Below are 13,498 nucleotides of genomic sequence, written 5' to 3'. Positions count from 1 at the left end.
TCATTTAACTGCTACAGTTCCATCAACCACAAAAGGAACATCAGAAAAGGAGATCCAGAAATGGGAAATGATACTCAATGTAGTATTAATTTCCCCACCCACCACCCCGGATCTTTGATTTCATTTTTCAGGCTTATTTCAGTGATTGGCACATAATAGACTGTGTGATAAATTGAGTGAAGAGATGGAGAATTCCTGGTGTCAAAAACTCCATCCTTTCCCCCAATCTTTCTTTGAAATAAATGTGAATTTTATCAGTTTAGCAACTTCCTCCATAAAACACTGTAGATAAGATATTTTCTACAACGGGCTACTTTACAAAAGCAGTCCTGTTTCTCTTGCAGTCTGATTTCTTCTCATTATCAATCAACCAAAATTGTGATGCTTGGAGTGTGCCTTGTTTCCATATGATCCCAGATTTCCTGAATAGGGAAAGAAAGGGTACCTCCCAGAATGTATTGGTCTGGCCAGTATTTCCCAATCCCTCTAAATACTAATGGCTTTCTTCTGTGATTTATATCTAATTGGTCCTGGATATTTGCAAGAAATGACCAAAAGGAGGGAATGCTTTACATGTCATAGGACGAGAATGATTGAGACTTTTGCTTTGTGACTATATAATAATAATTATTATAGTTTATCTACGTTTATATACATTTTAACATCAACAAATCCCCCAACAACCTTCAGAGGTGAATGAAACAAATATTGTTACATGTATTTTAAAAATGAAGTAATTTGAGACCATTGTTGTCAAACAGCAACAGTTTATATAGCTAGTAAGTTTCAGAATGAGAATTTGAACTCATGTCTATTAACTTTAAATTCAATATTCTTTTCACTGTGATCACAGCATGATTACTAGTGAATGGAACTTTCAACCAACTTCTGTCCATTTTTTATTTAAGGTAGTATTTGCATAGCATTTTAAAGTCTACAAAGCACTTTGTATATACCTTCTTTTATCCTAACAGCTTTGTGAGGTGAGTGCTATGTCCGCCTTTTACAAATATGGATGCTGAGCCAGAAAGGTTAAGCGATTTGCCCAGTTCATAAGCTAGTGAACTATCTAAGCTATCTAAGGCTGGATTTGAACTCAGGTCTTTTTAACTCCAGGTTCAGTTTTCTGACCACAAGTAGCTTTATCTAGCTACTTATCTGATTGTGGGTCTGTACATACTAGCTTCAGTAGAAATGATTTAAAGCTGAAATATTTTAATGGATTCCTATTGAACTTAAGCCTCCAAGACTTCTATGTATGTCTATGTTCAAACAGTGGTATAATTCATAGACATGTGAGTATAAAAGGTTTGATACATTACTCAGTCTCCTTTGGCCTGCATATCTGACTTTTGAATGCAATGTTTACAGACTCTAAGTCAACAGGATGTCTTTGTTCAAAACAGACCCTTCATCTTCTATAGCCTATTGTTATCATTTCTCCATTATCAGGAGTTAAGCAATACTGCTTTGAAATATACTTCTTCAGATATCCTTGGAACACGTCTTCTAATCATTTACTTTCCAGGTGGCTTTTGTTAGCTTACTGCACAGAATATATTTTTGTCTATTTGTGGCTCCTTATTCAAATTCTATGACCTGGCATTTCCTCCCAATAGGGATAACTGACTTGGAGTCAGTGACAGTGATAGCAAGATTGCTCCCTGACATTAGATTTATGAGCAAACAAAAGAAAAAGGATGAATCTGGATCTTAGATCCATGATGGGGTTCTAACATGAGAGAGTTTCTTTCATTTGGAAAGGTAACTAACAAGTATGCCTTATTTCCATATAATCACAGATTTTCTGACTAGGGAAAGAGATGGAACCTCCTAGAATATATTGGTCTGGACAGTATTTCTCAATGTCTCTTAATACTAATGGCTTCCTTATATGGTTTATTTCTAATTGGTCTTGGCTATTTGCAAGAAATGACCAAAAAGAGGGAACAGTAAGGGGAAGGGAGATGAAGGTAATCTCTCATCAGATTAATGCAGGTAGCAAAACTGAAAAATTGGCAGCTAATGGTTCCTCCAACAAAAGGGATTAAAAAAAAAGAAAAAAAAAAAAAGAAAAACAGGAAGTTGTCAAACATCCACTCAAGCAGCCCCATTTGTGATTCAGCCACTATTGTCAATTGATTTCACCTCCTAAGTAAGATTATTTTAGGCATATATGCTGGGGAAACTGAAAAGGGGAATGAAAAACCTTAAACAGCATAGTGGAAACAAGAATTAATCTATCTGCAAATTGCCTCATAGGAAGCCAGACATTTGTGGGAAAGGCATTGTGAGGGACATATAAGGCATATATGTGAATGGTCATAAAGCGAGAATTTTTTTGACTTCAAAATACTTTGCTCTTTCTTAATACTGGTTCCTTTGAGGAAAATCCAAATCTATTTTAAACTAGAAAAGTGAGTTCTGGTAGACTCTTGAGATAAAGAAACAGTTTTTTAAATGTAATAGTTATTTCCCCCAGAAGAAAGAGGTTTAAAGATTCCCCCTTCCCCCCTAAAAATAAGTGAGAAGACAATTAGAAAGTTTTTTTTTTTTATCTAAAATAGTCTCAAGAAACTATTGATAGAATCAATATCAGCTGGTGTTGATAATGATGGAAGTCATCTCTCCCTTCATTCAATAAACTCTAGTGGCTCCTTAATATCTACAGGATGAAATACAAACTCTGTCCTCAGACATTTATTAGCTATAAGACCATGGGCAAGTCACTTAACTCTCCCTCAGTTTTCTCAACTATAAAATGAGGATAATAATAGCACCTATCTCCCTCACTTATGAGGATCTAATGACATATTATTTGTAAAATGTTTTACATAATACCTGGTACATAGTGTATGCTTAATAAATTCATGTATTCGATCATTTGTTCATTCATTCCTTCTTTCTTTCCTTCCTTCCTTGCTTCCTTCTTTCCTTCCTGCCTTCCTGTCTTCCTTTCTTCCTCTCTCTCTTTCTCCCTTTCTTCCTATTCCTTGTTACTATTTGTACTGTATCTCCTAACTCTCGATATTTTCAATAGTTGTCTTCTATTTTTTCCTCCTCATCTCTACATTCTGGTTTTCTTCAAACCCTAGCTAAAATTCCACATTTTATAGGAAGCTTTTCCCAATCACTCTTCCTGATAGTGTGTTTTCTCTATTGATTATTTCTAATTTATCTTGGATATAGCTTGTTTGTCCATAGCTCTCTGAATATGTCTTTTGATTAGTCAGTGAGAGCAGAGATAGCTTTTTTCCCCCCTTTCTTTGTATCTATAGGACTTAGCACAGCACTAGAACATAGAAGATACTTAATAAATATTTCATGATTTGACAGAAAATATGTCATTTTGCCTTTACAACAGTTCTATGACATACACTATGGATATTTCCATGTAGGGGACCTGAATCCCAATATTTATACTTGTCCTCCTCTCTTCAATGATCTTCTACAGATTCTCCAGAGGAGTTCCTTCCAACCCTTAGGACATTTACTAAGCAAATCATTTAACACTGTTTGCTTAGTCTCAAACCACTTCAATATCTTTGCCAAGAAAATCCCAAACAGAGTCATGAAGAGTCAGTCATGATTGAAAATGACTGAACTACTACACATAGACACATATGAATTTCTGTGTCTGTATATATGTATATACTTGTGTGTGTGTGTGTGTGTATGAAATTCATGAACCCAGGTTAGGAATCCTTGCTTCATAGTCTTATATTTATGCTAAATTTTGAAGGAAACTAGACATTTTAGAAGCCAGGAGCAAGAACCTGAGTACATTCCAGGGTAGGAAGGTGGTGTCCTGGTTGAGAAGAGAATAAATTTAGGAGGAAAGAACAAGTTCTATTTTGAATTTAGTAAAGTATAAAATATTTACGTAGTAAATTACAATGTGAGACTTGAGTTTGGGAAAGAGCTTAGAGTTGGAAATGTAGATCTGGGAGTCATATATAGAGAGATGGTAGCTGGACACATTGGAGCCCAAGGGCAATAATTTAGTAAAGGAAACTGAAAAAGAATGATAGATAAGTAGGAGAACTAGAAAAGAAGTGTCATAGACACCAAGGGAGCAGAAAATTTCTTGGAGCAAGAAGAGAAAGTCAGGTAAGTTAAGAACTAAGAAAAAAATTATAAGATAATACAATTAAAAAACCATTGGTTAAAAAACAAAAACAAAAAGACTTGGTAAACTTGGAAAAAAATAGCTTCAGTTGAATAATGATGCTGGAAACCAGGTTTTGGTTTTGTATTTTAAAATTTTAGTCTTGCTATAGAATAGTTATTTCCTCTCATAAAAGACATTTGTCATGAAAAAGACTCATAATATTTACTGATAAAGATTTAAATACAAAATAGTAACTTATAATTCAGATTGTTCTCCATGACTTCTGTCTTCTTCCTTTCTCTTCATCATAAAATGCCTTGCTTGACATTACTCATTTTCTTCTTCTTTCCTCTTTCTTTGATCTCTGATAATGAGGTAACCCTTCTTCTTGCCAAGACAGGCCCGTTTACATGTACCCTTCATCGCATCCCAGAAAATTGCTTCTTTAATCATCTCCCTTCTCTCCCTAATTTTCAACTTCTTCCTTTCTATTGTTTCCTTTTCTTCTGTATTTGGACTTCCCCACACCCCTTCATTTTAAAAATATTTTTCATTAGAACCTACTATCTGTCAAACTACTATCCTATATCTCTCCTTCTTTTCTTTACATTTTTTTCTGAGCTTAACAAGTATCAAATAAAACAAACAATTTAATGTTCAAAACAGTACAGAAAATGATTAAACATGAAATTGTGAGTCTTTTTTGTAGAGTTTGCTTTTCCTTTTAAAAATTTAACTAATTCAATGTGTAGCTTTCAACACTGTCCTGTTGTTTCTTTTGGATTTCCTTCTGCTCTTTTCTGTGTACTAAAACAATTTTCAATATTCCTGTTTTCTTTCATTTGTTTTCCTTTTCTGGCAACTAGTTCCATTTTCCCTTTCCTCTTCCCACTTGGGGGAAGGGAGGATTTTGAAACAAAAGTGTCTAGTCAAAATGATTTCCGAATTAGTCTTCTATAGAAAAGTATATCTCATTCTTCACCTTGAGGCCATGATCTCTGTCAGGAGATAAATAGCATATTTTGTTATTCTAAATTTTTTAAGTGTTTCAAAGTTATTGGTCTTTACATTGTTGTTAATGTAAAAACAATTTTCCTGATTTTGTTCATGTTATCCTTTAATAATTCTTTCATATCTTGCCAGGTTTCTTAGTAGCTATGTCCTTTGGTCATTTCTTATGGTACAATAATATTTCATTATCCTCATAGATCATAATCAATTTAGTCACATGGATACCTACTTCATTTCCAATTTTTTAATAAAGAACTGTTCTAAACATATTTGTATGGATGGGCTCTTTTTTCTTTCTTTCTTGAATTTCTTTGGAACATGTTAGTGAGTTAGGATATGCATAGTTTACTGTCTTGGGGACAGTTTTAAATTATTTTCAATAAGGTGGATAACAATTCATAGGTTTTACAATGAAACTTTTTTTTCTGATTCAGTTGCACTGATTTTGTTTGTGTAATCAAAGTTGAACATTTTATTTTCAATGGTATTCTATTCCTTGTTGATCAAGAACTCTTTCCATTTTCATACTTGCAAAATAATTTTTTCCTGCTCCTCTAATTTTCTACTATGTGACCTTTCATAGTTAATTCATATATCCATTTGTGGCTTACCTTTGTATATGGTGTATGAGATATCGATCTAAACCTAATTTCTGCCAAACTGCTTTCTAATTTTCCCAGAAGTCTTTCTCAAATAATGAGTCCTTTCCTAGTAACTGGGATCTTAGCATTTATCAAATTCAAGGCTACTAAGTTCATTTACTTCAGTATATTGTATGCTTGATAAGGTTCTTTGAATGATCTCCATTTTTTAACTAATACCAAACAATTTTGGCACTTATTGCTTTATAACATAATTTAAGATCTGGTATTGCTACACTTCCTTCTTTCATATATTTTCCATTATTTCCCTTGATAGTCTTTAGTTATAGTTTTCCTCTTCAAGTGAATTTAGTTTCTTTTTTAATGAATGCTTTTTATTACATACAACTAAAAACTTTGCAGCAACAAAATATCTAACACTTTCTTGACTTGCCATAAAGATAATTTAATTTTCTAAAAGTCAGAATCTATGAAAACTATTCTGTGTGATTCTGGTCATTACTACCACCACCATGACTACTAGTAGTATTTATATAATGTTTGAAGATTATAAAGTACTTTATAAATATCTCATTTATTTCCCACCATAACCATGAGAAATAAGTGATATTGTTACCTCCATTTTTTAGAAGAGGAAGCAAACAGAGATTAGGTGACTTGACCGGGATTTCACAGCTAATGTCTGAGACTAGATTTGAATTCATGTTATTCTGATTCCAGGTTCGGAACTGTATTATCTGGCCCTTTTCAATGATGGCTTGTTTGTAAAAGTAGAAATGCAGAGAAATGCAACGAGAAGTGACTGTTTTCACTTATGCTTTGTGATGCATCTGATATCAACCGTAAGTTTAGGGATGGATTTTAAAAGATTCAGAGAAAGACTGTTACAAAGCCAGGATCTATGGTCTAAAATTCTGCAGAAGTAAACCCCAGGGGCTGGGATGCTCTCACAGAAAGATGCAAATAAAAACATATTCTAAGAGGGAGAAATACGAAGGCATCTAAATATGGAGGCATAGGAGAATCATGATCACCTAACTTAAATATTAAGGGAACACATAGAGAAAATAGATACAAAGGCAGGTAACTAGGGATGGACCCAATAAGGTGCCTTAAGGAATGATAATATGATTAGTAAGGTTCAAAATGAGCTGAGAATGGAAAGAATAGCTAAGGACAAGGAAAATGTCTTGTATCATTGTTTTGTTTTTGATGGTGTAGGAGAGAAGCAGATAAGACTGCTGACTGGAGATAATGGTATGATAATACTGCATGTTGGGAGAGAAGTCCTAACTTCTCAGTTTTATTTTGTTTCTTTTTCTTAGACAAAGAGAATAATTCTTGGCCTAGAAAAAATGGAATAAAGATGAGATATTATATTGAAACCCAAGATAAGTGAGGAGATGGCAAGAGAATAATCAACTGTTCTTTAGTTCAAACCACTGTTCCCAGGTGAGCTACATTCTAGTTCACTGAAATAGGTGACGATATTGAGTTGTTTTCAGTCATCTTTGAAAGACCACAAGGATTGGGAAAGATGATATAAGACTAGAGATAGAGGTATACAGATGTTGAGTGACATTTTAAAAATGAAGAGAGAAAGATGAGTCTGCAAAATATAAATTAGTGATAACGACTTCTATTTATGATAAAGTTCTCAAGGACATTATTAAAGGATTGGTTTGCCAACTTTTAGAAAGATAAGCCCATTCATTTAGCAGCCACATGGTTTCATTAAGAACAGGTGAAAGAAAAGAGAAAGAGTTTTGTCTTAGACAGAACACAGCACAGATTTATCTACACTGCTGACAGATAGAAGAAGAAAGGCAAAAATATAGACCAGGAACATGGCAGAAAATAATTTTGCCTTCTTTACTCTGTCCATGTTCACCTCATTAATTAACCAGTCCAGGGGGAGATTACTGGAGCAAAGCTGAATTCTGAGATGAAGTATTTATAAAGCTCTTGTGGGCTTTCCTTGACAAGTCCCCAAAATGAGATTTGGAGGGCATAAGATCTACACTGAAGTTGACAGTTACATAATATGTATAACCCAACATCAAATAGCTGTCTAGAATCTAATTCAAACAATAAATAGCCAAAAGAATAGATCTGGGGAAGAACATGACAAACATCTGAGCATGTTTGCCAAGAAAACCCCAAATGAGACAAAAACAGTCAGAAAAGATTTAAATTACTTAACAGTAACAATAGCAATGATACAACAATAAATAGGAAATTATCTTGAAGGTTCTTAGACCTTTCTGTTGTGTTGCTATTACTCCTGGTATAATGGTTACTTGTCTTGGATATATGAAAGCTGGAAATATACCAACACCTTGCAAGGATTGCTTCCATTTGAATTGTCTTAGGAAGATTCTGAAGATCATCTGGCAGGAAAAGGTACCAGACACTGAGGTCCTTTCTCAAACTAAATTGCCAAGAATTCCAACTCTACAGCATAACACTGTAGTGACCACACTGTTTGAATGACAAATGTATGCTTGCCAAAAAGATTATTTTATGGAGAATTCAAGACAGGGGGAGTGCTCACAAGATGGTCAGAAAAAAGCAATTTTTTGACAAGGAAATTCTCAAGATATCTCTAAAGAATTTTTAAATTGATTGTATAATATGGGAGACACTGGCACAGGACTGCCTAGCATGGGTGCCCTCATCAAAGAAGGTTCTGTGCTCTATAAGCAAAGCAGAATTGAATTAGTTCAGAAGAAATGTGAGATATGTAATGTTAGAGAAGCCCCTAAATGTTCATAGGGACTATTTGTGTCTGACCTATGGCAGAACATTTCAAGCTTGTATTGGTTTGATCAGCCACAGATTGGACACATTGTAACTTGAATCTAACATAGTGATATCATTTTGGTCCTCTTTGAGAATGAAGGAAACAATCAATAAAATAAAGGACTGCCCTGGTCAGAGAAAGATTTAGACCTCACTGTGCCTCAGCTAACTGAGTCAAGGTAGGCAAAAGATGGCTCTAAAGAAGTAAAGACCCAATGTTGGTAACAAAGAAAAGCTCTGGACCTTACATATCAGGTAAATAATGACTAGGAGGGCTAATATGCCCACTGGTGAGCAGAGATCACATGCCTAATGCAGGGATGACACACCACTGTAGTATATAATTTAGTTTTAAACAAACTTCAATAAAATAAAATTTGGATTTACAATCGCAAATGGTAAACACTGAAATATTCAATTTCCCAAGGGCCATTAGCTATGAACACTTCATATTTTAGAGCCCTCTTTCAAAGATTAATGGTGACAGTCTCATTCTTTTCCTCCTCTTTTTGGAGCTCATGGAACTAAGGATTGGAATAAGCCTCTCTTATGGTCCTTCAAGGATAGAATTTTGGCATACTATACTCAAATAACTCTATGCTGAAAATTTATTTCAATAATTCCACTTTATAAATAACTTGATAGAATAGTATTTATAGAAAAGTGTTAATAGGCACTTTCAAAAAAAAAGCTTCTTTTTTAACTCAATGGGATAAAAAAAAAATCTACTCAAATCACTTCCCAAAATTCCAAATCCTTCCTTCACATTCAGAAGGACAGTGCAAAAGATCTACACTTAAAAAACAAAAACAAAATAAAAATATTCAATTCATTTTCTTTTTTTCATTTCTCAGTTATTTTTCCTTACATAATACCAATTAATTGCTAAATTTTTACCTTAGCATTTGCAAAGTCTATTTCCATTTAGGTGACTTTGCTACTAATTTACCTAAACAATTTAAATTCAATTGAATTATTTCAAACAGGCTTCAGTTCTGTTTATTTTCTAGTAGATGAAATAACTTTCTGCTAGAACAATAAATACATCTATCACTCTCCAGGAAGGGAAGAAAGGTTTTTTGCTATTTGTATTTAATCTTAATCTTAGCTATGAAACTCCCCAAACACACTAAAATGTTTTTGCAATTAAAGAAATTTAAACCCATAATTTGGAAATTTACAGTAAAAAATGTCACACTTTAGTTACAGTTTTAGTCTCTAATTGGTTTATAATGCCATAAATTTCAATAAACCAGGAAAAAGAAAGTTCTTTTCTTATCTGTATTTATCTCTATAATCTCTAATTTAGCCAGAATTATGAAAGTAAAGAGAAAAAAAAAAGAATCTCATCTCCTACTGAAAGCCTAATAAGAAGTTAATAAATAAAAGTCAGTAAGGGTTAATGTTACATACTTAATGTAATGCTTAATATTACAAATAGTTGGAAGAGTTGTTCTACATATGAAGCTGTGTTAGTCTTACTCACCTTTCTTAGCTTTCTTTCTGTGATCAATCTCAGATCTCCAAGAGCCTTCTGATTCTTTGGGACAATTGTCAGCACTTTTTGCCATAATAAGGAAAAGTCCATTTATTCCCATGATTTTATATGTTATTGTCTTTTTATTTTCAACATGGTTTCACAACTCAATGGATATTATATTTTGTCAAAGCTTTTTTTTAAGCATCTATTGATGACTTTTATTCTTTTTGCTATTTAAATTATATTTTATGTTAATAGGCTTTCTATTATCAAACCATCTCTGCCTTCCTAGGATTCAGAAGGCAGAGTCAGTTATTTCTTCTTCCCCACTGGAATTAAGACCTTCATTATTGAATAGCCTCTTCCAAATGCTCAGATGTTTTACCTTTCTAATTTTCTCTTGAAATATTTACATTTCAGTATTTCTACTACAATTGTGATTTGTGCATTAGGAATGCTTACGAGACCTCTATGTTAGTAGAGGTCCATGTTTGCAGATAAAGTTATTATTGCTTGCAACTCTCTGCCATTTTTCTTTTGAATTCGTGTATTGCAAGCTTTCTTTTACATTAAAGTTATTGTCAGGTGAACATTGGACACAACAACAAGAAGATTATGTGATGATCAACTTTGATGGACTTGGTTCTTTTCAGCAATGAGGTGATTCAAGGTAAGTCCAATACCATTGGATACCATTGGTACCTCCATTGTTGGTTTCTGATTGTGTGCAGTATTTTTTCTTTTCTTGAAAATTTTGGACTACATATGACATTGTGGTTACAATGTTTCTGGTTTTTGTCATGTTAGGGTTACTTTCAGGGGGGTGACTGGTAGGTTCTTTCTATTTTTCCTTCTAGAATTAGAAATTCTAATAGATACGGATAGTTTTTCTTTATGATTCCTTTCTTCTTTCTTCTTCTCTTTCATTTTTCTTTCTTTCTTTATCTCTCTCTCTGTCTCTTTCTTTTAATTTTAAGATAAGCCAAAGATTCTTATTTTAGTAGAATCAAATCAAATAGAAATGGGGGCCACTAAACCATGACAAACATTAAAATGTAAAATCATTCATGTTTTATTGAATTTTTATTTATTTTATTAAATATTTTCCAATTAAATTTCAATCTGAATCAGATTATATTTAAAAGTATTCCAAAGACTGTGTGTTTGATACTTGTCTTCTTGGTCCTTATTATAATAAAATTTTTTATGTCTTCATTAATTCCTCATATTGATTTTGATTTAATATTTATACTACTAGAAAGTAAGAGAGCACTTGAAGAATTGCTAGAAAGTAATTGGGGAATAGCTGAAAAAATTGTTTGGATTTAGATATAACCACATAATTGAAAACAATAAAGTTACAAGAAATGAGGAAAAGATGATTTCAAAGAGTCATGGAAAAATTTGCATGAACTGATGCAGAGTGAAATGAGTAGAACTAGAACAATTTATACTAAAACATCAATTTTGTAAAAATAAACTATTTTGAAAAACATAAAAACTCTGATCAGCTAAATGATCAGCCATGATGATGATGATGATGATGAGCAATTGGGGTTAAGTGACTTGCCCGGGGTCATACAGCTAGGAAATAATAAGTGTCTGAGGTCACATTTGAACTCAGATCCTCCTGACTTCAGGACTAGTGCTCTATTCACAGTACCATTTAGCTACCCTTTCAACCTTGATTATTACAGAGGATTGATAAAGAAGAACATGGCTTAAGTAAAAATGAGAGATGATAGATTAATACCGAGAAAACAGATATACATATATATAAAACAGGAGAGAGGATAATATCAACTAAAAAGAACTTCTTAAACCTTTTCCACTCATAGCCCCTTTTTATCTGAAAATTTTTTATGTGACCCCAGGTATATAAGTATACAAAATAAATATACAAATCAAATACTTATTGGTAAAAATTAAAATTTCTTGATCCCCACTTTCAGTTGTGTGATCCCATGTGGAGGTGTGATGTTTAAAAAGCTTTGATATAGAAGTTAGAAATGGAGCCAATTTTTGAGGAAAAACAGGGAGGTAGAGGTAAAAAAGAGAGAGAGAGCATTTCAGGAATATTCCTGAATCACATATTAATGCCAAACTTAGTTCTAACATTCAATCAACTTAGATCAGTGAAGCTCAGGATTCCAGCTAGTTTTTTTTTTTTTTTAACTGTCTTTCTCATTGGACATCAACCTCCATTAGATCAAAGTTGTTTCTTCTTGACTCCAAAGGGCAAAATTAGGGCCAATGAATGGGAGTTTTAAAGAAGAAAACTTAGTAGGAAAAATATTCTAACCCAAAGAAATATCCAAAAGAGGAATGAATTTCCAGGAGAGGTAATAAGATCTCTTCTCCCATCTCTTTTTTCTCTACCACTCTTACCACTTAATTGATGTGCTATAGAAGAAATTTTGATATGGGGTAGACTAGAAATATTCCTTGAAGTCACTTCTACCCTTATATTTTATGATTATATCTGTTCAAATGGCCTTAGTTGACTCATAGGGAAAGCTGTGAAATTGTATTTCAAAAGATCTTTTATAAATTAATTCTTTGAAACCATAATGTATTTTCCATAGAAACAGTATTATAAATATTACAAATTAGGTTCACAAACTAGCCTATAGCAAGTCATTACCTATAAAGTAGCTAAAATATTGCACATGTACACTGAAAGTTGGATAATGCAGTACTGGTACAATCCTAATAATTACATAAATTCAAAGGGAAAAAAAAAGAAAATTAAATTAAAGTAGCTCTTAATTTATCTTGAATGCTGGTCTCTGCTCCCCTAAGATATTCTTATCTTTTCAGGAGATTAAGGGCCAATTAATGGGCCTGAAGGAAAGAAACTTCTTAAGGAAAGAAGGCACGTGATCTGAATAATTTTTCCAAGGAATAAAGAAAGTAATAATTTAAATCAATCCAAAGTTCACAGATAATCAAATCCATGGGCTAGTTGGGAAATGGGAAGAAAAAGTTTTTTACATTGGTCAAAAGCCAGGTCAAAAGCACAAAGTCAAGGGAGCAAACTGTAAAAAGGAAAATTATTGAACAGATGATTTATTGTACCAACCTCATTGAATTAAGATGGTGAGGCTTTTGGTTTTGTTTTTGTGGCAAAAGGATGTATTAGATACCTCCATCCTTCCTCTATTATGTTGGTGAGGTAGGGTGGGAGAAGCTTTATAAGAGGAGGTTGAGAGACTTTTGTGGAGATTCTAAAAGAAAATCCTAATCTTCACAAGCATTTTTTAGAAGTCATTAACTTTAATTCTTTATTATGTCTAATTTCCTTTAATAACTAAAGTTTTCCTCTTCTTTCATGGAAGTGTAATATTCTTGTGCTTTAAACGAGGTTTGTCTCCCAGGTAAAATAAATGAAGGAGATATTTCATAAGGTAAGTGTTTCATGGTAGAAGAAAGGGAAAAAAGGAAATGTTAAAGACTTTTATGCATACACAGATGGTGTAATATATAGATTTC

The sequence above is a fragment of the Antechinus flavipes genome, chromosome 6, assembly GCF_016432865.1.
Source record: "Antechinus flavipes isolate AdamAnt ecotype Samford, QLD, Australia chromosome 6, AdamAnt_v2, whole genome shotgun sequence".
NCBI classification, from domain to species: Eukaryota; Metazoa; Chordata; class Mammalia; order Dasyuromorphia; family Dasyuridae; genus Antechinus; species Antechinus flavipes.
The sequence above is the reverse complement of the archived record's forward strand: the minus strand, read 5'-3'. Positions refer to the sequence as shown.